Source organism: Lissotriton helveticus, chromosome 12 (genome assembly GCF_964261635.1).
Source record: "Lissotriton helveticus chromosome 12, aLisHel1.1, whole genome shotgun sequence".
Lineage (NCBI taxonomy): Eukaryota > Metazoa > Chordata > Amphibia > Caudata > Salamandridae > Lissotriton > Lissotriton helveticus.
In genome coordinates, this window is record NC_136073.1 from 892,855,249 (window position 1) to 892,881,214 (window position 25,966).

The window sequence follows — 25,966 nt, forward strand, 5'->3', positions numbered from 1 at the left end:
TCTATCATGAGTACATTAAAGCACATTAGCAGTATAGAGGGAAACCCTCCTGATTGAGGCAGAGGATTCACACTTTTGTGGAGAAGCGTGGCTCAATGGTTAGAGCGGCAGACCCTGATGCAGAGGTCTGGCCCGGGACCAGGGTTCAATTCCTGCCCTCGGACCTGATAATTCTTGCCTCGGTGCCTATTCTAATCATGGGTCCCACTCTGCGACTCTGGGCAATAGCTTGCTTAATTTCCACAACGGCCCCAAAAGCACTGGGATGCCTGGCTTCACCCTGGGGATGCCCAGGAGTGGACACTCACAGGGAAAACCAGGAAGGGTTCCTAAGCGGTATACGGACAGCGCCGGGACACTACATTCGGGAAGTAGCTGTGCGCTCTATAAATACCGGTACATTTACATTTTGTAAGTTACTCATAAAACAATGTTGCCTTGTGTCAGCGTAAACTTCTTCTATCCATAGGGGCATATTATCAAGGGATTTATCTCCGCTGTTTTGGCTTTAAAAGCCAAGAAAGCGGAGATAAAATTATCTCCCTATTACCTAGCTGTCGCTAACACCAGTTAGCGACAGCTAGTAGGAGATAGCGACCATCTTGGGCCCCGCTTTGCATGTCAGTGATATTTATAACTAATGACATGCAAAGTGGGCGTGCCAAGATGTTAGCGACTGGAAACAGTCGCTAACATCGCTATCTCCTATTACCAACTTTTGAAGATATTCGCGCTAAGCGCGAATATCTCCAAAAGCTAACACCTGCCCTGAGCAGTTCTTAGTCATGTTATCCAATGGGAGGTGGATAACATGGCTAAGAGCATTCGCTCGGTAATGCATCAATATCGCTGACTTTACAGCGATATTCATGCATTCCGGCCGATTTTTATCGTTTCAGAGATAAACCTTGCTAATAGCAAGGTTTATCTGCGATAAAAATCGTCGCAGCTCGGCGATACATTTTTATCTCTAACCAAGCAATAGCGATAATTATCGCTATTGCTTGGTAATATGCCCCATAGTGCTTTACAAGAAAACATAGTGATATTTAAATTATTACAACGCCTCCTCAGGGGTAGTCAGCACTATATAAATGCTATTTCTTTTGTGTAAATATGGGAAAGACCAACAGATCTGACATTCTTACAGTGCATGCATATTTCCTAGACAGGGACTGAACAAAGTGAAAAGCTGCCTCTCTTAAGTATGTGTGAAGTGCTAACAAGGTGTGAGTCTTTGTTTCTCCTCTGCTGCGTTTGCTTCTAGGTGAGAGGCTCCTGACTGCTGTCAGCCAGGAGACTCCAACAAAAGGAGGCCTGAAGACCCCTCAGACTGGACCTTTGTTATGGGGCCAGCGGGAGTCTAAAATAAGAAAGGCCCGTCCCTGCCTGCACGCTGTTGTGATCGAAAGCAGACAACGTGTAGGCACTGCTTTATGTGTCTCCGGGACGCATTCAGCAAATTTTTCAGTGGGGCCCAACTTCTTGGCAGGGTGGACGGCGTCCACCCTGTGAAAAGAGTGGGTGGACGCCGTCCAACCGCGTGTACCACCGACTTGTGCCCTGGCAAGGTGAGCATGTCTTGGCTTGTAAGAATCCCCTGAGCCCGGGCAATGAAAGCCAGTGAGATAGCTGAGTGGGTTGAGTGCCCACTACATCGACATCCCAACTGGACGGACACAGCAATTCTTTAGGTCGAAGTCTACCATTACATCTTGGGGACATTCAGAAAGCTGACCTAGGAATGCATTCCATCCATTGATGACCACTGGCTTTGTGGCTTGTAACTCACATTTTCTGGCTTTCTATTTGCTGTCTTAATTTGTCTTAGGCTGTCCAGCTTGAAGTTGCCCCTCCCGTTGACCAAATCTTGTTAACTGTATTCTTCCACAAGCCTGCTTTGTGGAAACATGCCTTTAAATCTTGTTCTTATCTTGTCACATTTTATGTGCATTCAAAAACAGAAGTCAGATGTTAAGCTTTCTTCCTAGGGAGTTTGGTGTTTAGTTTTCTTTCTCTGACTTCAAAGTAAGAGAATTTATGTGACAATCCTGTTGAGTGCTCATGTAAGAGGAGATGGTGTAGAAAGTTTTTTTCTAGCACACAACAAAAAAACAGAACTACACTGATGTTACAGAATAAGTCTGAATTGGTAAAAATTAAAAAAAAAAATGTAATTCTGCAGTGTGGTGGAAACAAATATTTGAATAAGATCAAAACATCAATATACCAGGTGATGACATTTTCACACATTATCGTTTGTGCGCAGTAAAAGTGTATTTTGGTGCAAATGTAATGTTCATTTCAATTGAAAATGTGTTGTCTGTAATGGCAGTGCACTTCTACACGATGCATACTCCACTCTACGCCACTCCACTCCACTCCATTCCATGCCACCCCACTCTACGCCATGCCACCCTGCTCTACGACAATCCACTCTACTTTCCGATATTCCACTCCACTCTACGCCCCTCCAGTCTAAGACACTCTACGACACACCACTCGACTCCACTCCACTCCAATCTATGCCACTCACTCCATGGCACAGCACGCCACTCCACTCACCGCTCCTAACCAGAGTGTGACTTGAGAAGCAGCACTTCACTGAACCCTAAACAGAACCCTTTGCTCAATGCCCAGCCATTTTTTAAAACTATTTTCATTAATTTTCCTTACAAATACAGTACATTCTGTGGACATTATCGTTACTGGTGATGCAACAAATTCACCATAGATTTAGGCCAAATGCAATAAAGTCAAATATTCAATTTTTATTATAAAACAGAAGAGAGACAGGCAATCAACATGTATCCCACCCACTAAAAACACACACAACTGATTGGTGGGGTGGGGGGCAATCAACACATTCCCCAGGAGAAAGTTCTAATGTTCCTCAGTTTCATCTTTGCATATAGGAGTTAAGTAAAAAAAGGAGGATATGACTGGACTGGTGGGCGGGAAAGAGAGCGGGAATCACAATGGCAGCAGGATAGAAGGGGGAGGGGCAAAGGGGCAGTAGGTGCCGTCAAGCAGATCCCAACAGGGGCCGAGAAGTCCTCCTACATCAACTCAGTGAGGTCTGTCGTCTTCTGTATATAAGTCCCTGTGTTTGAGCACCAGTTTATCTCACTGATTCGCGATGGAGACAGGTCTAAGGCCGCATTCTCTCTGCGCAGTACAGTGCCCTCAGGGGCGGCCATCTTTGAAGATCAGTGTGCCAAACAGGTATTAAAGTAGGAACAGAGGATTCCCATCGTCTACCGATAATCCTCCCCACTAACAAAAGGGCCACGTCCTCGAACCAAGCCCGGTTTGCTTTCTTCGGGGAGGGGAACATTCCCAATAGAGTGCTCCCAGGATTATAAGGTATACCTTCCCGTGGCCTCAATAAGTGCAGACATGTTTCTCAGTTGCATAGCATGTGTGTAAGACGGATGTATGACGATACAACGAGGGCCATTTCAACGCGGTCTGTCAGATTGCGGTTTTCACAACGCAAGTCGTTACATCGACTTGCGCTGGAGTGGTGCTGGATTTAGGAATAGTGTGAATTACTATTCCAACTCCAGTCTGTATAGAGTAGGGAAGGTGTTGGAAACAGTATTTTACACTATTCCTTAGTCAACAGCGCCCTCCAGTGCAAGTCAGTGTGACGACTTGCGTAGTGAAAACCACAATGTAATAGTACCACGTTGAAATGGATGCGTGGTGAACGATGCCTCCCGTGTAAGACCAGCAGGATTAGTGTGGTCCCTAGGTCAATCAGGGTGTTGCAGGGATTCTGCTGTGGAACAGATCTATGCTTGGGACCACAGAACATCAGCATGTAGGGACCGAGTCACCGTACCACCTCAGTATCCATGAGTCTGAGTCCGACTAGCTTTAGGGCCTCAATTGCTCTCCTAACCGTACCAGAGTAACAACTGAATCGGCACCCCTAGAACACAACACTCTTGACCCTCTCAGGGTTTGTGGTAATAGGAGACTCCCATACACTTGTACTTGTTTACAATAAGATAACCAGGAGACACAAAGGAAGTTTAGAATATTTTTTAAACTATTGTGCCCTGAAATGCAGTATACGTGCCACAATTACAAAACAAATGCATACTAAAATTACTGTTAACATGGTTAACAAACCGTATACCATGAAAAGCCCTGTCAATTTATAGGACAGAGTAGCCTAAACCCTCCCCCCCTGCTACTGAAGCTAAGAGATTATGTGAAAGACCTCTGGGATTAGTGGCGGACCCCGTACCTTAGCATACACAGATGGACGTTCTACATCTCAGCAGACGCAGTGCTCTTGTCCCTGAACTCTTGCTCCTTTTGTTTGTTTTGGGCTCCTGTGCTCATCTATATGACAAGACAGGTGTGCACATAAAGAACAGCTGCATTCTCGTTTTATAGATCGCTGCTAGGGGAAACATCCTTTACAATGCAACTTTTACTCCGCACTACCATTATGACGCAACTATTACAACGCAAGTCATTACAACGACTTGCGCTGGAGGGCACTCTAGGATAGGGAATAGTTTAATTACTATCTAACACCTTCCCTACTATCCACGGGGACTGGAGTTGGAATAGTAAATTAAACTATTCCACTATCCAGCACCCCCCAACGCAAGTCATTGTAACGACTTGCGTTGTAAAAGTTGCGTCGTAATGGCATGCGGAGTGAAAGCATGCGTTGTAATGACATACATCCGCTGCTAGTGCCTGGCCAGAAAGAATAACAAGGGACATTGTTGTTTGACCTTGTCTGAAGTGTTCAGACTAAGGGGCATATTTACAATAAAGTGGTGAAGCATGTTGGTAAGCCAAGAAGGCTAACGGCATGCTTCGTCACTTTAGAAACGCAAAGCTGCACCATATTTACTACATTATGATGCAGCCCTGCGTCTCCCCCTTGGCTCGCGTTAACTTTAGCTGCCTAGCGCCAACACAGGCACCCTTGCCTCATAGTGCATGGGTGCCTGTGTAGAGGGGAAGATTGTTTATGTGGAGGGAGATCCCCCTTCCTGCACATACACAATCTTTAAATGCCGTTTTGTAACTTCTATGTGTGCTGCTTAAATGGCATTTTTGTGGTAAAAACAGCATTTTAAAGCCATTAATGGCATTCCGAGACCAGTTTTATTTCTCTGGCACAAAATGTACACATTACTACACATAATTTGGCCAACCCTGCCATAATGTGGTCCTCCGAAGACGCATCCTTCCACTGCCTAGTGCCTTCGTTTTCATACATATCCCTGGGAGATGCACGTGAACCCATCAAGCTGTTATTGAGATGGGAGTGTGAAGGTTACGTGCAAAAATGTCTGCAGCAGGCCCATTATCTCACTGAGCTGTCCTACTAGGCTTGGAATTTATGATTTGTGACTACTGCTTTTGGCCAGATCTCTGCAGCAGGCACCCTAAGCTCCTAAGCTATCTTTCTGGGATAGGAGTCTGTGACATGCTCACCTCAGTTTCTATGGGCATTGTCTCCAGCCCTGAATTGTTCACTCACAAACCATTGCTTTCTGCTGTGTTAGTTGAATTAGTTCAATGGAAAGTAAACAAGATGGAGGTTGAAAGAAGGGACTTGTGGGTAAAAAAAAGATCCCTGTCACAGGCGCTGAGTCCACTGAGCTGTCTTATTAATGGCTGAACAGAGATGTGGGAGAATCATTAAAATATAACATGGGCATTCTGGCCTGAGGGGTTTTCCCGGACAGCATTGGATGTATGTCAGTACAACGCGATCTTTTAGATCGCGGTACTTTACAACGCGGTTTCTACAACGCAAGTCGTTACAACGACTTGCGTTGGAGGGAGCGGATTGAGGATTATTATAATTTTATACTCCAGCACAAGCCCACGTAACAGTAGGGAAGGTGTTGGAATATAAAATGACAATATTCCTTAACCAACAGCGCCATCCAGCGCAAATCGTAGTAACGACTTGCGTTGTAATGGCAGCGTGGTAAAGGTAGTGCGGTGTAAACATTGCGTTGTAAACGATGTTTCCCGACAGCATTATTCTCTTTCACACAGTCAGCCTAGCTCTGTAGGCAGCAAGGCCTGGGGCGGAGGGCAGATTGGGAGGCAAAGCCCCCCCCCCCTCCCCCCCACACAGGTGGTGTAGTGGTAGCTTGTTGCCAACACGACTACTCTCCTCCACATGCAGTCACCCCTGCCGTGCAGTCAGCAGGGCCTGGGACAGGCTGGACATTTAAAGCAGACAGGCAGCAATGCGAGCCACTAACACAACATGACGCAGTGCATCGGAACAGTTCCTGATGCTGCCTTGTTGCAGTCTGTTGAGGTAGCCCGGTGGGTCAACTCACCAGCTTCAGGAACTGCTGCCTGGTCAGCAAGTCACAGTTTTGAATAGTGGCAGGACCTTTGCACCCTGAAATGGGCTTGCCTCACAGTAATGCATTTGTCAATCAGTCATTTATAAAGCACGGCAAATCACCCGTGAGGGTCTCGAAGCGCTGGAGAGTTTGGCTGCAGTGTGGTGGTCTTCAATCAAACATCCAGGTCTTGAGTTCTTTCCTGAATTGCTGTAGGGATGGTTCGGCACTGAGATGCAGGGGGAGGTTGTTTCATGTCTTGGCCGCCAGGTGGGATATAGAGCGTCTTCTACTGTTGGTTTGGCGGATCCGGGATGTCTGTCAGGAAGGAGGCAGATCAGAGGTGTCTGCTCGGTTGGTGGAAGGTCAGGCGTTTGTTGATGTATGCTGGTCCTTCGTTGTACAGAGCTTTGTAAGCGTGGGTCAGCATCTTGAACTGGCATCTCTTCTGGATCGAGAGCCAGTGTAGTTTCTTGAGGTGAAGTATGATGTGGGCCCCTATGGGGAGGTCGAGAATGAGTCTTGCCACTGATTTCTTTATTGTCTGAAGTCTCTTCAGGAGGTGTGCAGTGATTCCTACGTAGAGTGTGTTTCCGTACTCCAGCCTGCTGGTGACAGCGGCCTGCGTGACGGTCCTTCTGGTGTTGATTGGTCGCCACCTGGAGTTCTTGCAGAGCATGCGGCGGGTGTGGAAGCAGGCGGATGAGACTGGGTTTACTTGTTTCTTCATGGATAGCTTGCTCGCCAGGATGTTTCAGAGGCTGCGGGCATGGTCTGTTGGGGCTGGGGGTGGGCTCAGTTCCGTGGGTCACCATGCGCTGTTCCAGGGCAAAGTGTTGTTCCCGAGGAGGAGGACTTCCGACTTGTCCGTGATGAGTTTGAGACATTTAGTTATCTTTCATCCATTCAGCGACGTTCAACATGGAAGTGTGGAAGTTGGCTCTGGTGTTGGTGGGCTCTTTGGTCAGCGAGATGATGGGCTGAGTGTCGTCGATGTAGGAGATGATGTTGAGGCCGGGTAAACTGAGGTGTGTGCCAGGGGAGTCATGTAGGTGTTGAGTAGTGCGGGGCTAAGGGACGATACTTGCAGAACTCTGCAGATGCTGTTCTTGGGTTCTGCGGTGAACGGTGGGAGACGGATCCTCTGGGTACTTCCAGAGAGGAAGGATGCGACCCATTTGAGTGCGTGTCCCTGGATCCCGATGTGGTGGAGTCTGTTGATCAGGGTGTGATATGAAACGGTGTCAAAAGGTACTAACAGGTCCAGGAGAATAAGGGCTGCCATTTTGCTTTGGTCTAGGAGGAACCGTGTATGGGGGATGAATAGGAAACAGAATGAACAGAGAGCTGGGACAGTGAGGGGGGCCCAGGCGCATGGAGGCAGTGCCAGGGGTGTTGGAGGTGTGAGTGGTGACATCTGTTGTTTCTACTACTGCAAACTCTACTGATTTCTGTGCTTCAAAATGACTAGAGCAGGGGGCATCCTTAACCCCTTAAGTGCGCCTGTCGGCCAATGGCCATCACGACCACTACCTCGGTAGTGCGGCGCACGTTCGTTGGCTGACGCAGCCCTGCCCGCACAATTGAACGCCCGCACCTCTGCGGAATTGCCGCCACGGTAAACGGGTTAAACAAAATAGCAATCAGAGCAAATTCTTTACATCACTCCATCTCCTTACAACTGAGGATGAGGCTGAAATTCTTTTATTCACAAGAAGGGAGGTGATGTAAGTGCAAGAGGCGCTCTTGTTTGATTGGTATTAACAAGATGGCTGCTAAGAATCAAAGGCAGGGATTCTTTTGATAGACAGAAAACTGACAATATTAAAGGAGCAATGACGCTGACGGCTGTCACTGCGGCCTCGATTAGACAAACCTGACGATGTTTATCAGTGGGAAACGTGTGGAAAGGAGCAACTAAGTAATGAGACAAAATGACTTGTGTTACTGACTCAAAAGTTCTGAAAGTCAATCATGGCGAGAGTTCAATTGTTCAAAAGATGGGCGAGTTATTTCATGTATATTGGCATCTGGTTCACTAAGAAGAAAAAAAGTAAATCAAGGCTTCTTGTCTTGAACATGTCTGTGGGTGAAGGGGCGGTCTGTCTGCCCGCTGATTGCTATATCCAGGTCCTCTGTGTTTGAGTACCCTCAGAGAACAGCCTGGGGTTCAACCCCCATGCAGACCTACGAGTCATCTCACCACCAGCACCCGCGGACCTAGGAGCCATCCCACCACCAGCACCCGCTGACCTATGAGCCATCCCACCACCAGCACCCGCTGACCTATGAGCCATCCCACCACCAGCACCTGCGGACATAGGAGTCATCCCACCACCAACACCCATGGACCATGAGCCATCCCACCATCAGCACCTGCGGATATTGGAGTCATCTCATCACCAGCACCTGTGGACCTAGGAGCCATCCCACCACCAGCACCTGCGGACATAGGAGTCATCTCATCACCAGCACCTGTGGACCTAGGAGCCATCCCACCACCAGCACCCGCTGACCTATGAGCCATCCCACCACCAGCACCCGCTGACCTATGAGCCATCCCACCATCAGCACCTGCGGACATAGGAGTCATCCCACCACCAGCACCCGCTGACCTATGAGCCATCCCACCACCAGCACCCGCTGACCTATGAGCCATCCCACCACCAGCACCCGCTGACCTATGAGCCATCCCACCACCAGCACCCGCTGACCTATGAGCCATCCCACCACCAGCACCCGCTGACCTATGAGCCATCCCACCACCAGCACCCGCTGACCTATGAGCCATCCCACCACCAGCACCTGCGGACATAGGAGTCATCCCACCACCAACACCCGTGGACCATGAGCCATCCCACCATCAGCACCTGCGGACATAGGAGTCATCTCATCACCAGCACCTGTGGACCTAGGAGCCATCCCACCATCAGCACCTGCGGACATAGGAGCCATCCCACCACCAGCACCTGCGGACATAGGAGTCATCTCATCACCAGCACCTGTGGACCTAGGAGCCATCCCACCACCAGCACCCGCTGACCTATGAGCCATCCCACCACCAGCACCCGCTGACCTATGAGCCATCCCACCATCAGCACCTGCGGACATAGGAGTCATCCCACCACCAGCACCTGCTGACCTATGAGCCATCCCACCACCAGCGCCCGCTGACCTATGAGCAATCCCACCACCAGCACCCGCTGACCTATGAGCCATCCCACCACCAGCACCCGCTGACCTATGAGCCATCCCACCACCAGCACCCGCTGACCTATGAGCCATCCCACCACCAGCACCCGCTGACCTATGAGCCATCCCACCACCAGCACCCGCTGACCTATGAGCAATCCCACCACCAGCACCCGCTGACCTATGAGCCATCCCACCACCAGCACCTGCGGACATAGGAGTCATCCCACCACCAACACCCGTGGACCATGAGCCATCCCACCATCAGCACCTGCGGACATAGGAGTCATCCCACCACCAACACCCGTGGACCATGAGCCATCCCACCATCAGCACCTGCGGACATAGGAGCCATCCCACCACCAGCACCCGCTGACCTATGAGCCATCCCACCATCAGCACCTGCGGACATAGGAGTCATCCCACCACCAACACCCGTGGACCATGAGCCATCCCACCATCAGCACCTGCGGACATATGAGTCATCTCATCACCAGCACCTGTGGACCTAGGAGCCATCCCACCACCAGCACCCGCTGACCTATGAGCCATCCCACCACCAGCACCCGCTGACCTATGAGCCATCCCACCATCAGCACCTGCGGACATAGGAGTCATCCCACCACCAGCACCGGCTGACCTATGAGCCATCCCACCACCAGCACCTGCTGACCTATGAGCCATCCCACCACCAGCACCCGCTGACCTATGAGCCATCCCACCACCAGCACCCGCTGACCTATGAGCCATCCCACCACCAGCACCCGCTGACCTATGAGCCATCCCACCATCAGCACCTGCGGACATAGGAGTCATCCCACCACCAGCACCCGCTGACCTATGAGCCATCCCACCACCAGCGCCCACTGACCTATGAGCAATCCCACCATCAGCACCTGCGGACATAGGAGCCATCCCACCACCAGCACCTGCGGACATAGGAGTCATCTCATCACCAGCACCTGTGGACCTAGGAGCCATCCCACCACCAGCACCCGCTGACCTATGAGCCATCCCACCACCAGCACCCGCTGACCTATGAGCCATCCCACCATCAGCACCTGCGGACATAGGAGTCATCCCACCACCAGCACCCGCTGACCTATGAGCCATCCCACCACCAGCGCCCGCTGACCTATGAGCAATCCCACCACCAGCACCCGCTGACCTATGAGCCATCCCACCACCAGCACCCGCTGACCTATGAGCCATCCCACCACCAGCACCCGCTGACCTATGAGCCATCCCACCACCAGCACCCGCTGACCTATGAGCCATCCCACCACCAGCACCCGCTGACCTATGAGCAATCCCACCACCAGCACCCGCTGACCTATGAGCCATCCCACCACCAGCACCTGCGGACATAGGAGTCATCCCACCACCAACACCCGTGGACCATGAGCCATCCCACCATCAGCACCTGCGGACATAGGAGTCATCCCACCACCAACACCCGTGGACCATGAGCCATCCCACCATCAGCACCTGCGGACATATGAGTCATCTCATCACCAGCACCTGTGGACCAAGGACCCATCCCACCACCAGCACCCGCTGACCTATGAGCCATCCCACCACCAGCACCCGCTGACCTATGAGCCATCCCACCATCAGCACCTGCGGACATAGGAGTCATCCCACCACCAGCACCCGCTGACCTATGAGCCATCCCACCACCAGCACCCGCTGACCTATGAGCCATCCCACCACCAGCACCCGCTGACCTATGAGCCATCCCACCACCAGCACCCGCTGACCTATGAGCCATCCCACCACCAGCACCCGCTGACCTATGAGCCATCCCACCACCAGCACCCGCTGACCTATGAGCCATCCCACCACCAGCACCCGCTGACCTATGAGCAATCCCACCACCAGCACCCGCTGACCTATGAGCCATCCCACCACCAGCACCTGCGGACATAGGAGTCATCCCACCACCAACACCCGTGGACCATGAGCCATCCCACCATCAGCACCTGCGGACATAGGAGTCATCTCATCACCAGCACCTGTGGACCTAGGAGCCATCCCACCATCAGCACCTGCGGACATAGGAGCCATCCCACCACCAGCACCTGCGGACATAGGAGTCATCTCATCACCAGCACCTGTGGACCTAGGAGCCATCCCACCACCAGCACCCGCTGACCTATGAGCCATCCCACCACCAGCACCCGCTGACCTATGAGCCATCCCACCATCAGCACCTGCGGACATAGGAGTCATCCCAACACCAACACCCGTGGACCATGAGCCATCCCACCATCAGCACCTGCGGACATATGAGTCATCTCATCACCAGCACCTGTGGACCTAGGAGCCATCCCACCACCAGCACCCGCTGACCTATGAGCCATCCCACCACCAGCACCCGCTGACCTATGAGCCATCCCACCATCAGCACCTGCGGACATAGGAGTCATCCCACCACCAGCACCCGCTGACCTATGAGCCATCCCACCACCAGCACCCGCTGACCTATGAGCCATCCCACCACCAGCACCTGCGGACAAAGGAGTCATCTCATCACCAGCACCTGTGGACATAGGAGCCATCCTGTTACAATTGCATTTTCTATGCTTGTTGTTTTCCTTTTTCTCCCCACCCTCGTTAATGTTTACTGCATTTTATAATGTACATTCTAATTCTATCTGCAACTTTGTGGTTGTTGTTAAGCACTCAGGTCAGTTGTTCTGTTTTTGTTTGCTAATCAGTTGTATCCTAGTGCTGTGCTGCCTTATGAAAATAAATACTTCAAAATTATTTGGATCGCTATACTTTTTCAACAATTGGCGACGAGGATTACCAAATCATCTGAGAAAATCTTCGTTTTGCACTTTCCTTTGAACCACCAAGGACAAATTTTTGATGGTTCTCGCCCTTTTAACCCGTTCGCTGCGTGCGTCCGCCAACGGTCATCACGAGCACTACCGCTGTAGGGCTGGGAACGTCCGTTGGCCGACGCAGCCCCGCCCGTGCAAGAAAACGCCCACACCGCGGCGGATTTTACGCCGCGGTTAACGGGTTAAAAGGCGGAAAGGAATAACCTCTGTTGTGGTATGAGGCGTCATACGGTATAAACAGAGCTTTTCTTTCAAAGAATTCTTCCAATTTCCTCCCAGTTTGACAACATCAGAGATATACCCCTTCAAAACCCTATTAAAGCATTCGACAAGGCCATTCTCATGCGGTTCGTAAACTGAGACAGTGTGGTGTTTGATGCTTCGACAATTTGAGAAACTTGCCTTTTCTGTGGAAGTGAGTTGCACCCCATTGTTAGTCACGAGGACCGAGGGACAACCTTCTCTAGAGGAAACTTCCTTGAAAAATTCAATAAGCACGTTAGTGGAGGAGTTGGATGCAAACTTCACTTCAGGCCACTTGGAGTGGTTGTCCACCAGCACAAAAGTGTAACGTGAATCATGTGGTAGACACATAAAAGGACCAGAAATGTCGAAAGCTACCTTTTTCCAAAGTTCATTGGGCTACTCAGAACTTTTCATCATTTTTTCACTACTCATGCACACCTCACATTCTCTAACGGTGCGATCAACCATACGATCCAATCCTGGCCACCAGAAATAATTTCTGACCAACCGTTTCATGGCAGACATGCCAGGATGGGATTTGTGAGCCAACTTTAAAATCAACTTTTGGATATCAAATGGTGGCACACATTTCCCACATTTGTACATTCGCTCTCCTTCCAAATCTAGAACATCAGAAACCCTGAACATGGGCATGAATTCCTCAGCCAAATTCTATTTATCTGCCCATCCCTTTAAGGTGTACTCCTTAACAGTCTGCCAAATGCAAACTTCTTCTTTACTGAGTCTACAGGGATCCTCAGTGATACTTTCAAATGCACCAGTCACTACATCTTGGATGGTGGTGACTACTTCTGAGTCATCAAGGGAGTCATTCAGCTGACCTGACAGGGGAGCCGGGACATGAAATCAGCCATGACCTTATTCTTATCATGGACAAACTCAGGTTTAAAGCAGTACTCCTGCCACCTGGAGGTAAGTTTTGCAATGCAGGCCGTGGAATTCCATCTACCACCTGGAGAGAGAATGTTAACGAGGGGTTTGTGGTCTGTACTTAATAAGAAATTGCTTCCCCAAATATAATTGCGGTAATACTCAATCGCGCACACGCAGGCCAACAGTTCTTTCTCAATTACGGCACACCTGCGTTCTGTCTCATTAACCCCTTGAGTGCTCATGACGAGGTCAGCTCGTCATGAGCTACGGCGCTCCGGTGCTCATGACGAGCTGAGCTCGTCATGACCGCGCCTGTTCCGTGGAACGCTCGCATGCTGGGCTGATTCCCCTGCTGTGCTGAGCGTTCAATGGGAACGGGTGTGGCCATGACGAGCTCAGCTCGTCATGAGCACCGTGGCGCCGTAGCTCATGACGAGCTGATCTCGTCATGAGCAACGGGGCGCTGTATGCGCCCTCCCCGCCCCCCAGCACAGCGGGGGAAACAGCCCCGCACGGAAGGGGTTAAGGATGCGGGAGGCATAGCACACATTCCATTCATCCTTCCCACACCTCTGAGACAATACGCCGCAATTCCCTACAAACTTGCATCAACTGTGATGGCACACTCCTTGTTCATACAGAATGGTCTAAGTGTGAGAGCCTTAAGGATATCAGATTTGATGGACTCAAAAGCTCGCTGTCGCTCTTCCTTCCATTCAAAGGTAGTTTTGTGTCGATGATTAGATAAGTGGTGTTGCCCAAAGAGTAGGATCCAAACAAGTACAAATTAAGAAGTGGTATGATGACAAATGGAAAACCAAATTCCCCAATTTCAATATTGGTGAGTGGGTCAGAGTCAAGAAACCTGATTTTATCACCAAATGTTCTGATAAATTTGGCACGCCCATGAAGATTGTTAAGGTTTTTGACAACAATGTCATCATCAGCACCTGAGGACATAGGAGTCATCCCATCATCAGGACCTACGGTGTCAGACTGTGAAACTACAGACTGAAAAACGAACCATCCGGGCTCCTAACATCACACCATGCTGACCCACAAACACCAGAGATACACAACAAGGTGAACAGCACCACATTCAAGACTTGTCCTTCCAGCAGCCTGAGGTGCATCAAGAGAGCCATCAAAGCACCTGGCCACACTGGCCAGACTCAAGTTCAAGGACACAGAGTGGTCAATCCGAGTACTGTGACCCGCGGTGTCCTAGCATGAGGATACTCTGACTATGATCAAGGAAGACGTGGAAACCTGCCCCTTCTAGGAGCCATTCCTGCCACAAACCTCCTACAGAGACTTCAGACCATACAGAACACCGCAGCCAGACTGATTCTCAGCCTTCCTTGACGAACCCACATCACACCCCACCTCATGCAACTCCACTGGCTCCCACACAGAAGAGAAGCCAATTCAAGCTGCTGACCCCCGCGCAAAGCTCTACACAACCAAGGACCCTCCTACATTAACCACTGCCTGAACTTCAATCAATCAATCATGCCATTTGTATAGCGCACTACTCACCCGGGAGGGTCTCAAGGCGCTTGGGGGGAGGGGTATGCTACTGCTCGAACAGCCAGGTCTTGAGTTGTTTCCTGAAGGCGAGGTGGTCCTGGGGCAGCCGAAGGTGGATGGGGAGGGAGTTCCAAGTCTTGGCAGCCAGGTAAGAGAAGGATCTTCCTCCGGCGGTGGCTCTTCGGATGCGTGGTACGGCTGCGAGGGCGAGGCTGGTGGACCGTAGCTGGCGGGTGGGCGTGTAGAAGGTCAGGCGGTCGTTGAGGTACTTGGGGCCCAGGTCGTGGAGAGACTTGTGTGCGTGGGTGAGGAGCCGGAACGTGATCCTCTTGTCGACGGGGAGCCAGTGCAGGTCCCTCAGGTGGCCGGAGATGTGGCTGCGTCGGGGACATCCAGGATGAGTCGGGCGGAGGCGTTCTGGATGCGCTGGAGTCTTTTCTGTAGCTTGGCTGTGGTTCCGGCGTAGAGGGCGTTTCCGTAGTCCAGTCGGCTGGTGACGAGTGCCTGGGTGACAGTCTTCCTGGTCTCGGTCGGGATCCAGCGGAAGATCCAGCGGAAGATCTTGCGAAGCATACGCAGGGTGTTGAATCGCTGAGAAGATTACGCTCTGCCTCCCTTTATTTTGCCCATACTCTGCATATCTACCGAAGATGAAGTGGAGGACGCTCCTTCTTCCACATCACAGCAAAGACCTGGAGCAGGTTCCCCACTCACCTCCGGACCATCACCGCACTTCCAGAATTCTGAATGGCTGTTCGAATAAGCCTCGGGCCTGCAAGTGCCTGGATACCCTTCTGGGTGATTAGCAGCGCTTTATCAATCCTGAGTGATTGATTCTCTTCTCTGAGACCACCATACCCTCCCTGCCCGGCAGTGTGGGTGGGATTAACCTGATGACAGCTGGTCCTGGTCTGATCCCACCACAGTCAGGTGTCTTACCTGCTCTGCCCCCTCCGCTGCAGCGGGAATAAGACCCAGCAGGCTACCACACAATGTACAACAATAAATAAATAAATACATGTAGGTAAGTGTAATCACGACGCTGACGTTGGACAGTAATAGCTAGGCACGAAGAGTAAATTTGAGGCCAAAAGTGACTCAACAGAAAAAAGAGGAAGACGAAAGCAGGCTTATTTCTGTTTGGTTTAAAATATTTGTTATGCTAAATGTGAGTTGCAAATTGTTAAAAGGGCGGTAAGAGGATGACCATTATCAGAATAAAAGAAAAAACTGTTAATCTCAACTGACAAAAAAACAACAAAACCTAAAAAAAGGTGTTAATGAGAAGAAAAAGGCATGCACACACATTTAGTTTTTTTTATATTCACTTAAGATCAATAGATTGCTTCTTGAGAAGAGAACGTGCGATTACATAAATTATATGCAAGAAATCTGAAATGTGCACAAAAAAGTTAGCAAGAAGCAAGTTGGGATTTACAGAGTGAATAGTAATTTATCCTGGTGCTAAAATACCGGCTATCAACTCACTCCGAGACGTCAAGCGGTGTAATAAAGATCTCGTGAAATTCCAGCAGAAAAGTTAGGGTTAATCTCCACTTTGAGTGTCTGGAAGTAGCCTGAGAGAGGTCCACAGCTCAGCCTTCCTCCAGGAGAAGGTTCTTATCCCATCATGATGGTTTCCACCCCTGGAATTGTGGTATATAAATAAATAATACCGGATCTATTTTTTGGATGAATGAATGAATAACAGATAGCTCAATAAAATAAGAGTCAAGATTCGAGGTAGTAGGAGTTTCTGCAGGTTTATTACAGCATAAGGACAGGATCAGGACAACCTGCATAGGAACAGAGGTAACAGGGCCCAGCAGGACAACTGGGGCCCAGCAGGGGAAAAGAGGCCCAGCAGCTGCTGGGGCTAGGTCTGGGATGAGCGCGCTAGCTTTTAATAACAAAACATTGACTTATATACATAGCGCAAACACATAGCATTACATTGCAGTAGGCGTAGCAGTGGGTGGAGCAGAAGGCGTGACGCGTAGCAGTCGCGAGAGATAACAGTAAAAGTAGGTGTAACTGGGAGTATACATAGACATGTGATGCAAACGTAACAGAATATGTCATGAATGGGCGGAAACCTTGGAGGGGGCTACCTAAGGAGCCGGGACCTCTAACCTAATGGTGCGCGAAAACTGGCAATGACGTGTTACTAGGAGAAGCTGGGGGCTATGAACTCTGTGCTAGGAGCAGAGACTAGAGTCTGGAGGGTCGGAGCGACATGTACCTAAACCCTATCTGGTATCTGATGTTTAGGGAACATGTTGATATAAACTAGAAGTCATGAGGGGAAAAGCTAACTCGATTCTAAGACTGGACCATACATTATTCTACATGTAGTGCGTGATGAAGAATATGAAATGACCATTAATACAGTATTTCTCTAACATGGAGACGAGAAGGCTAGACAATGACGGAAACTATTGATGCAGTTCAGTAGCTTAGGAATGCAGAAGAGGAGGACTGAACTGATAACTGGAACTATAACATACTTTTGGCAGACTCAGAGGCAGAACCAAGCTGCACCGGGCACTGCGAGGCAGGAAGTAAGTGAAGGGTCGAGGATACAGGTGGGGGCTGTATCGCTCCTCAGCGAGGCTTTCAGGAGACAGGAGCTGAATCTGATGTCTGGGCCCTTTTGAGGCCTGGAAACGGGGACTTTATTATGGAATAACGTGCACACTGGGAAACGTGGCAACATTACTTACATAGGCCTGATATTCGTAGTATTCACGAGGACTGGAAAATGACATACCAGAGGTGGACACAACTGTAATTGCGTCATTAATCAGGCATGGGGAATAACATATGCATATTGGTCATGCACACATAACATATGATGGATGAGGCGTAGGGACACAGAACATGGCAAAATTTACTTTTCCACATTCCCTCCTTGTCACTACGTTTCCATCAGGAAACATCAATTTTCATGATACCATCTATCATTTCATACAGTATCATTTGCTCGTCTCGAATTGTCTTGGAACGGGATTTAGAACGGGGCTTGGGACTAGGAATACAAGAGGTAGCGCACATGCTGCAAATCGCAGGGCCACATTGTATACAGAGGCAGCAGCTAAATATGATCGCTACTGCAATACTTAGAAAAGACAGGACTTTCCATCCCCATGCGGAAATTATATTCCAGAACCAACCAGACCATGTCCAGGTGCCTGGATCTTGATGTAACAGATGGGCAATTTTATGGAGTCTGGTTATAGCTGAATAAACAGACGGCGCGTTATTTGGAATGAAAATGCAGCAACTAGATCCGATGACTCTACAGGCCCCGCCCCTATCGGCCAGTATGACGTCAAGGACGAGACGATTCTGCAAAACGACAAATCTCATAGCAGATTGTTCTTCGGTTAGGTTACCTAGAGCAGAGGCAGTCTCATTTACTACAGCTTCAAGGGTTCTTGTTAACCTACGGATCAGTTTACTATTCTGGACAGGTCCTATAAAGAAGAAGAAACCTTTATTGAAATCTGTATACTGTTCTAGAGTAGTTTCAGTATAATCGACAATCGGGGACTCCCTTCTATGTCTAATGTGTACTAGATGTGTGTTTCTGTGATAATCAGATGGGGCTAGGAAAACAGGTGGCAGTAGGAAAGCAATGTAACAGGTTCCCTCCCAATCGAGGGGCAGACGGACATATGCAGTTTGACCACAAATAAAATAAGAATGACGTGAAGCTTTGAAAACAGATTTCCCACTGTCACTATACTGGATAACAGTAGTACATTCACTATGACCTATATGTACAGAACCATAACTACGGACACATAATTCGCCTTTGACTGGTAGTACTGAAATAACAGGTAAGTCTGGAGTAGTATCAGACTGAACATTCAGGACCATGAAATTTGACGAATAATTACCTAAATTATAAACTTCATTTTCTAGATCTAAACCTGTTCTGTGGGGGAGACCTTGCTTGTCTGGAAAACATGTATTGTTAAGAAAAGACATATCTGTTGAGGACGACGTTAACGTGGACCATGCTCCACATGAACCATTATGTGAAAAAGGATAAGGAAAAAGTGGCAGAACTCCCTTCGGTGTCTGAAAAGGGGGGAGTCGACCACACACCCAACAATTAGTGGCATTGCTGGTCTGGTGTGAATAATGTAACATACGGATAAATGTGTTGTTGCGCATAGCGAGGCGGTAAGAATATTCGTGAGGAGGCAGATCACTAAACGTGTGCTCTACTGTAGCATTAGCAGACATATTTACATGAGGAACTGGTAAATACAGATAGAACGCATAGCTGGTGCAGGAAATCAAAATGCTGATGAATAATATGAAACTCAGAAAAACGATACATTGAAGTGAACTTCGACTGACTCTCTCACTATGGGGGTCTATTTTATACATGTCAGAAACAATCTAACCGTTTCACCTAGGGGAGGACTTATACAATCAAACTGACTGACTTATTTTGCTAGACCTTAATTTGAGCTTATACTCCTGTTGCGGAGTTTTCTCTAACAAGGGAGGGGTTGTAATAATGTCTTGTGCGGGACAGTCCTTTAAAACAATGTTCTGGCAATCTTTCGAATCTTGGGAATCCTTGGAAATGTTTTTGGAGACTGGTTTCAATCCTCTGAAAAGTTTAACATGAGAAAGGTGGATCCACCCCTTTCTGCCTTCCAACTTGACGGCAGTGCGGGTGGTCAAGAGGACCTGGCGTGGCTCCTTCCAACGTGGTTCCAGCGGACTTGATCTGTCGAAATTCCGGACCATCACAAGGGAGCCTGGAACGATCTCGTGCGGTGCCACCTCGGTATTGTCTGGAAATGCGGCGGCAACCTGTGAACGACATGAGTTGAGGGCAGACATCAAGGAAGCTAGGTAATCTGTCAGCATATTACATGAAACATCGGTAATACTTCGGGGTCTAGGAGTACCCCACATGTTAGGGGGGCGGCCGAATACGACCTCATACGGGGACAGACCTGATCTGGAATGTGCGACCATGCGCATATAAAATAAAGCGACTGGCAGAGCTACTAGCCAGTCTACACCTTTGTCCTTACAGACTTTTGCAATGCGGATTTTCAGAGTCTGATTATGTCTCTCTACGAGACCGGCTGCTTCAGGATGGCGTACACAATGAAACTTCCACTGGTACCCTAACAAAAGGGAAACGTGCTTCATGAGTTCAGATGAGAATGGCTGGCCGTTATCAGAATATACGACTCTAGGGAGTCCATATCTAGGGAAAAATTCACGAACCAACTGCTTGGCAGTGGTCGCGGCTGTGTAATCTGGGACTGGATATGCTTCTGTCCACCTGGACAAAGCGCATACAACTACAAGGACATACTTGAAACCTCGACATCGCTCCATCTGAATATAATCCATCTGGAGGACCTCAAAAGGGTGGTCAGGGGGCTGGAAACCACCTTGTTCCACCGGGACACTTTTACCTGGATTAAACTGACAACATATCATACAGGTACGGACTTTCTGCTTGGCTGCAGCTCGTAAATGCTTATTGAACCAAATGTTCTGGATACTATCTAACATAGCTTTTTCTCCTAAATGTGCTGGACTATGTGCGGTGTTGATAATGACTTGAACCATAGAATCGGGGAGAAACCATGTGGCTCTACCCTTCGTTAACCATCCTTGATCTGTCTGGACCCCTCCTTGTTCAGACCATTTCTTGATTTCATCGGGAGTAGCATGTAACTGTATATCTATGACATCTTGTGTAGGGTCCTTAACTGTCATGCATATAATCGGATCTGGAGTATGTGTCATGTTTACTGGAATGTCTGGAGTCTGTGCTGTAAGCTTGGCTATACGGTCTGCTAGATCGTTACCTTGGGAAATAATGTCAGTAACTTTCGTATGTGCTTTGCATTTCATGATAGCAATGGATGTCGGTAAATGTATGGCATCTAACAGGGCTTGAATAAGGAGACCATGCTGAATCTTGGTTCCATGAGAAGTCATAAAACCTCTCTCCTGCCAGAGTACTCCGAAGTCGTGTACAACTCCGAATGCATAACGTGAATCTGTGTAAACATTAACTTTCAGGTTCTTGGCGTGTATACAGGCTTGTGTCAGAGCGACTAGCTCTGCTGCTTGAGCGGACAGGGTGTCAATACGGTGTGTTTCAATAACTTCGGTGTCAGTAGTCACTGCATACGCGGCGACTAGTTCTCCTGTACTAGTTCTCATACATGAACCATCCACATAAAGTGTCAGGTCAGGATCTGGTAACGGAATATCTGTCAGGTCTTGTCTTGGCTTTGTCGTAATGTTAACTACTTCCACACAATCATGTGGGTCTGGATTTGAATTAACTGATGGTAACAGTGTAGCAGGATTCAGAACGTTGCAGCGTCTGATTTCTATGTGTGGCTGGAACTGACTTGAGGCACGCAGGCAACGCCTGGGCGACTGGATCTAATGTGCTCGAAAAATAAGCACAGGGCTTGTATTGTCCTGCTTGATCTTGTGTGAGAACAGATAATGCTGTACCTTCGCGTTCAGTAACAAAAAGTGTAAAAGGCTTACTGTAGTTCGGTGTAGCTAGAACTGGAGCTTGACATAGGGCTTTCTTTAACTCGTTGAAACTAAGTGTATGTTCAGATGTCCAAGGGAGGACAGTCGATACGGCTGCCTCCTGTGTCGTTAACTGTATCAGTGGCTTGGCTAGAAATGCATACTGGGGAATCCATTGTCTACAATAAGAAGTAAGGCCGATAAAAGCACGTAACTCCTTCTGGGTTCTGGGCTGGGGAAGACTCGCTATTAACTGGATACGGTCGGGTGTCAACTGCCTACCCCTCTTGGACAGCAAGTGTCCTAAGTATACCACTTGCTGGACACAGAATTGAAGCTTCGAAGGTGACACCTTGTGCCCCATCTCGGCCAGAAAATACAGAACTGTAAGGGATGCTCGCTCGCAAGCACGTTCAGAACGGGCAGTGATCAGTAGATCATCGACATACTGGAGCAGGGCAGTGTCAGTTGGCATGTGAATATTGTCTAGTTGTCTCTTGAGTGCTTGACTGTAAATACTAGGACTTTCTGTGAAACCTTGAGGAGCGCGTGTAAACATATAGCTCCTTCCATTTAAACAAAATCCGAAAAGAAACTGGCTGTCTGGATGAATTGGAACACTAAAAAAGGCATTCTTGAGGTCTATGACAGTGAAGAACATGGCTTCGGAATCAATAGCAGTTAACAGGGAAGAAATGTCTGGGACAACTGGGTACTGAGGAATAATACATTTGTTAAGCTCTCGTAAATCAATCACTAATCGATATACTGGGGGTGCATTCGGATCAGTTCGTTTCATGACTGGAATGATCGGGGAATTGCATACATTGGAGTCAGTTTCTACAACTACTCCTTGAGCCATGAGCTCGTCAATAATTTTGGATAAGGCTGCTACAGCCTCAGGTGGCAATCTGTACTGTCTGATTCGTGGTAACACTACACCTGGCTTGAGAGTCACACGATAGGGTGTGATTTGCATGTAACCTACATCAGTTGGACCTTGCGCCCATAAGTGCTGCGGAACATTAGACAATCTTGAATCAAAATCTCGTAATACATAGTGACCCTTAAAGTCACGTAGGAATAGACGTATTCCCTCTGGGGAACAGCATATAACTGCACCTAATTCTTTCAGTGTCTTAATGCCTAATAGATTTTCTGGACATGACCTAGTAAGTAACAGATCAGTAGTGCGGGACAATGGACCTACTTCTAGAGTAACTGGCTTAGATATCTCATTAACTATTGGCTTTCCTGAAAATCCAAGGGAAACATTTCTTGAGCCTGAGAGCGGAGCCCCTGGAACTTCGGCATGACTAATTGTGGTCCTACTTGCCCCTGTATCAATCAAAAACTTTCTGTCTTTCCCTAATACTTGACTGTGAACATAGGGACCTTCTTGATCTACAGGTATCTCGATGAGAGGCAAGCCTACCTCCCTCTCTAGGCTGTTTCATGAATATGACTGGTACTCTGGATACTCAGACTGTGCATACTGGTACATCTGTGATGTAACGTGCTGTGTTGCAGCGATGGGCTGCGGTGCGGGAACTGTCTGTTGTGCATTCTGTAGCTGAGGAATCTGTGAAACTTGTTCTTGTCTAGGCGGACGTGGTCTTTCTTTAGTTTTACCAGTAGCTATGTTGTGTTTCAGAACTGCACACTCGTTTATAAAATGACCTGGCTGTTTACAATAGTTGCAGTTCCCTTTAACGGGAGCTGCAGGATGACTGGTTTGATTCAGACCCCTCTTCTGACTGTCTTGAGGAACAGATTGTGCAACTAGCACTTTCATTTTCGTGTCTTTCATACGTTTTCTTTCGTGTTCTTGCTCTTCCCTGATTCTATTCTGGTGATACTGGAGCATCTGGAGCATCTGGGACGGAGTATTTGCTTGCCAGGTGCTTTCGACTTTCAAGACTCGATTTTTAATTTGTGGACTTGAATTCTCGACTAATTTAGTAACGAAAAGATGAGGGTATGACTCACTACTTGTCTTGAGACCACTGTTAATACTGAAACATTTTTCAAATCTAGAATAAAAGTCACTAATATCTTCATCTTGTTTCTGTTTACAGGCTGAGATTGCATCCCAGTCTTCTTTCCTAGTTGTCAATAATCTGGGTAAAACTTGAATCAATAATTCTGGTAATTCTTTACATTTATCTCCAAGACCGGTACCTGGTACTCGTGCCTTGTCTTCAGCTTCTAGAGCTGCCCAATCGATCTTTTTCTCTCCCACCTCCCATTCCTTTTCTTTTAATTTTTCATATACCCCTGCGGGTAACAGAACCTTTAACATTTTAATGATATCGGGGTAAGTGTATTCTCCCATACGGAGCATGTCTTTCAATTCTCTATGGAACCCCGCTGGATCTTTGTCATGACAGGGAATTAATTTCTTCATTTCAAGAAGTTCCATCTTTGAAATCGGAGTGTATACAAACACTCGTTGCATTACGCCACCCGCCCCTTGGACTGGGTGGACTTCTCGTAACGGATTCTGTCTGTCTATGTAAAATGATTTACTTTCTGGGGGTGAGACATGAACAAAATGTGGGTTCAGGAACGTTCTATATTTGTGACGCTGTTCTAGAATGACACTTATTAAATCGGTACCTAGACCTCTCCATTTGTACTGGAGTAATTCGTTCAGAATATCATGTAACGGACCTGGATCAGAATGTTGACCCTCATACAGAGTAATGAGGTGCTGGATCATATACATACCCACCAGTCGTTGCTCGGTTGGGGGCAGTTTCAGAAACATTTGTGCCACTATTTCGTCTGGAAAAGTGGTAGAATCAGTAATCCATCGGACTGCTGATCGGGCTAGTTCTTGTTCATGCATGGTACTTAATTCACTGTAACCGATTCGTGATTTCAGAATGTGATCGGTAGCTTGAAATACTTGTTCTAGAGAACCTTGTTCTGGTGCTAGATGAAAAATAGACTTGGGTTCTAGGCGTAAATGGCGATCTGGAAATCTGGATTTTCCTACATACGCTATTCTGGCGGAATTCTCGTCTTCCTCTTCAGGATCAGAGATACTTTCTTTCTCGCTTACTTGTGCTGCTTTACGCTGTTCGTGTAACCTTATTATTTCTTTACGAATTTTCTTGTACATACTCTCCATGGCACCGACGGTCTTGTGCTTACCCTCGGCTATATTATCACTCCACCTTGTCAGGATTCTCATTTCGGCGGGATCTTTAGACGGGTAATCTTGTTCTCTTATTAGACAATTGATCAGGAACTTTAATATCATGAGCTGGATCTCGGCTTTCCTTTGGGACATAATCTCGCCAATACTTTCTGGATCATCCCCTGTACGGATGAAACGATATATTCTGTCTAGATCTTCTTTCATATTCGGTAAGGTGACTAGATACTCGGTCACCCTCCTTACACGTACGGAATATAAAACCATATTATACTCGCCTTGGACTGCGTCATAGACACATTCACCAAGGGCTTGTCTGATTTCTGTGACAGACTTATTACTTTTAGGAGTACGCTGTGATGCTTGAGCATGTAATTCGAGTGCTGATAAACGCTTGTGTGGCGGCGGGGTTTGAGGAAGACCTCCTCCTGCGGCCCCTAGACTAGAATCGTCGACTGACATTCTTCGTCCTGGCAGGGTCGGTAATTGTAACGTGGGCTGGACTTGTATGACGGACTGGACCGGGGGTACCGTAACAGGTACTCCGGTGTCTGGAGGAGCATGAATTACCTGGTTTACAGGGACTGGCGGAGCGCGGACAGGATTTGCATATTCGGGGACTGTGTCGTCCAGATAGGACGAAATAAAAATATCAGCTGCGGTCGGTTTGTGACGTAGCTTGGTCGGAACTAATGGTGGCGGGAAATTACTAGATGCCTCTGGGGTCGCTTTTGGCACTCCTTCGGCAAGGAGAGGATACATACCCTTAATGAGGGCATGCCTCTGTCTGTCTGACTGTTCGGCTTTGACTTGTTCACCTATCTCGATTAATTCTCTTTCTTGGGCTCGTTCTTGGGATTCCCTATTTAACTCTGACTTTCTGACTTCCTTTTCCGTTCTTCTATGCGCTTCTTTACGCCATAACTCGATGGCATCTTTCTGTGACTGTCTGGCTTTCTTTTTCCATAATGCTTCTTCTACTCGCATGATACATTCGGCATCCCATGTACCCGATACGGGCCATCTATACTTTTCTTCTAACTGTTTGGTATACTCTACCCATAAATCTAGATACATTATGGCGCTTATGCCATGTTTCTGATACATAAGATAACCTGGACTGTCCCTAGGTGGGACAGGAACTGCTTCCTCTAACAGACCCTTTCTAGTTCTAGTTCTAGAAAGGAAACTGCACCATCCCA

The 25,966-nt window shown here is 48.3% G+C and overlaps 1 protein-coding gene across 1 annotated transcript in view; it reads right to left on the reverse strand.

Moving 5' to 3' along the window:
- NYAP1 (neuronal tyrosine phosphorylated phosphoinositide-3-kinase adaptor 1) overlaps positions 1–25,966 on the reverse strand; it is a 436,069-nt gene that overhangs the window by 33,646 nt on the left and 376,457 nt on the right. The gene's annotated exons all lie outside the window — the stretch shown is intronic.